This window comes from Etheostoma spectabile, chromosome 6, assembly GCF_008692095.1.
Source record: "Etheostoma spectabile isolate EspeVRDwgs_2016 chromosome 6, UIUC_Espe_1.0, whole genome shotgun sequence".
Lineage (NCBI taxonomy): Eukaryota > Metazoa > Chordata > Actinopteri > Perciformes > Percidae > Etheostoma > Etheostoma spectabile.
This window is the reverse complement of record NC_045738.1, coordinates 19,159,033-19,162,305: the sequence shown is the minus strand read 5'-3', so window position 1 is coordinate 19,162,305 and position 3,273 is coordinate 19,159,033.

The following is a 3,273-nucleotide window of genomic DNA, read 5'->3' as shown; positions in this document are numbered from 1 at the left end:
CCCCACCCACACACACACACACACACACACACACACCTACTGAGCAATATGCAGACTCTTTTTTTTTCCCTAAAATGGCTTCAGTGAAAACTATTACATTTCTCAATCTGATATGCTTCTGCTGCCTTTTCATAAGCATTTCCATGAAAGAGCCCTTTATGCCGAGGCAAATGAGAGGAGAAATTGCAGTTGTTACACGATGTCTGGGCTGCCAGGAACATCACAGAGCTCTGTCCTTCTTATGAAATCCTTCCGATCAGATTGGATGGAGCAGACCGAGCCAGAGCCAATACTGGAGAGTCAGAATTAGCTGACTAACCTCCCTGGTTGTCAGTTTTACTGAGTCATACTGGAGCATTGATTCTCAGCTGACCTACATAAGTCTGGCAGATTCTGCCCTCTGTCAACACCTCCGTCCGGCAGCCGGTGACCGTCATTCCACGAACATTTGGTTTACCGCCTCGTTATCAGCACATATTGTGTAAGCCGTCTTTTCCTGTGTCTGCTCCCTCATCCTCTTTGTCTGCTTTACGATTGAAACATTGTGATAGAACATTTAACTTCACCTTTTGTGTGATTTTTATTAGCTTTTTTTCCACCATGATTAGGGTTTTTTTGTGTTCTTTGTCTGTGTCTTTTGTGTGTATTGTCGATGCTTCTTTGCAAGCCCGGTCTCACACTTATAAAGTCACAGCGAGATGGCAGTTAAAGCCTTTTTATGTTGATGTGATGCATCTCTGAGGGAAGCTCGAAATACATTACCCTTTTACCAAATGAAAGGGTGAAGCTATGAGAGGGATTCAAATCAAATCCTTTAAAGTTGATCCCTGAATCGTGGGCATTGATTTGAGAATATGGAGCCCACACCTCCCTCACCTAATTTGTTACATCAGGATGCGTTGGATGAGGGAGAAATGGATAAATTACAACTTAATTACATCCTTTGGAAATTTACACCGTTTTTGCTATCCACACACACCCCCAGCCCATAATACCTCTCTGCTGGCTACTATGACCCACAAGCTGTCAAATGAGATTGCATATGAGAGGTGGGGTTACCTTGTTGTCCCAAATTACATTGGATTGGACACATTTATGTTTGAGTGCAGAATGATTCATCAAATATGTTTAATATATACTTAATTACAGCTACGGTGGCCTTCACGCTTCAAAAAGCCAGTTTCTTGCTCTTTTTAATGTCGATTTTCTTTCTTTACTCCTATTCCTGAAAGTTGGATTTTTGAATACGTGTGGCCCTCCATGTTTCCTTCTGCAAAGTTGCCGGGACCGGTAAGCGACGATACCCATTAGCAGCATTAGCAGCACCTGTGAGTTTATCACATGACAGTGAAAACGAGAAAGGCGGAGCAGTGCTTCCTGTATGTCCCTTACCGGCTAACGTGTTTCAAAATGGCGCATGAACATGGAGTGTGTACCCCAGTTCATGCAAATGGAAATGTAGAATTTCAAGCCAAAAGGAGTTAATGGTGGTGGTAAATATTCATGAAAAAGGACAAGTTTGTTAACGGGCAACACGGATTTTGATAATGAACCACTAAACACGTTACACACTGGACCTTTAATGTTGTATAGGAAGAAAAAAAGATGGAGTTTTTTCATCAAACCAGTCTCAAAAGAAGAGTTTTTAGGCTAGCAGCAAGGCTTTAGGGATAACATCGGTCTGTTGGTCCAGACTGAAATGTTTGCACTTTCCCAGCAGCCTCAGCTGTACTTTGTGTTTTGTTTAAAGGTGTTATGCAAAAGGAATTACCTTGACTTTAGTGCAAATTAGCAAATGTTAACGCTAACATTTAGCTCAAAGCATCCCCATGTTTACATGAAAATACAGCCTCATAATGCTTTTAGCTTATGTACAGTATGTATGTTAATAACTACTATAACTATAAACACAAGTGCTCAGGATTAGACTTAATGATAATTGTATTCTTGATTTCATTGTGATTATTTGGGGGTAATTTTAATCCCAGTAAAGCGGTCTGGCAAAATATGTTGTTAAAAGAAAAACCTGCTTCTTACTATGAGCCGTGTGGTCATACATGAGCATTCAGCCAAAGCTTATTCCATATTGGTTATTGATTACATAACAGACTTCCTGTTTTTGTGTTTTTTCCTGAGCTCTGTCTAATGGTTGGGGCAGGACTCAGTTGGAAAAAGGTGATGTCACACAGCTCTGTGCTCCAATCAGGATTTTAAGAACGCCTCACGATGTTTTGTTTCAACTCTCTGAACATTGGTTGTTGCACATTTAACGAAGATGAAGAAATACTTGGATGTTTGACTGAAACCTAGTTTCAGTGACTTTAAAAAAAAAAAAAAGCAATACGTGTTTTCTTACCTTGATCACGACATTACATTTTCAAACTGGATTAATTCAAAGGGTGTATTGATTATTTTCTCTTCAATCTCTTCAAATCTGTTCAAGTGTAACTTCATTTCACAGCCAATAAGAAGAGGAGAGGCCAGCAGAGGAGCCTGCCAATGCTTTACTTCTACTACGTTACATTTGAGTGGTGAGATACCTGGTTTCTCTTTGACTTAATTTGTCTTTGGCTCTGAAGCTCGTATTCACCTTATGTTGCTTTCTGTGCTTTTTCTAACAGTCTCCATTTCATCAGGTTGGGACACGGACACACTGGACATGATGCCGGTAGAAACCGGTAAGAAAGTTATACTTGGTATTATACATTACATCATGTACATTATATTATACATCATTGTAAAGTTGTATAACATATAAAAACTTTCAAGATTTGAAAGGATGGAAGGTGTGTTTCTACATTTTGAATTAAAACATTTAGATGGTTGGTATCACATTTTAAAACTACGATTTGAGGCTTAGATTTGAAGTTACTGTGAATGTCAATGTATAGTGACCTTTGACTGATCATGGCTCGTGCATTTACACATGGGGGGGTTAATGAAAGTGTACTTGTAAGTGTGTTATTATAAATAAATGAAAAATAACAATGAAATGGAACAACGGAGAAATTCTAAAAGGTGTAGCCATCAAGACATCTAAGCAGTTTCTGAGTAGATCTGTCCTACACACAGTTCTCACAACAAAGAAATGAAAAACCACAAGTTTGTACTCCAGTATCTGACTGAAAATTCAGCATTCAAAAAAACTCACTTTTTAGTGTGACTTGGAAAAACTAACACTTTACATTTCCAGAAATGTTTTTTTAACACGTCTTTATTTTTATTTTTTTAAGTTCCATACGATTCAATTTTATTTATATAGCGCTAAATCAC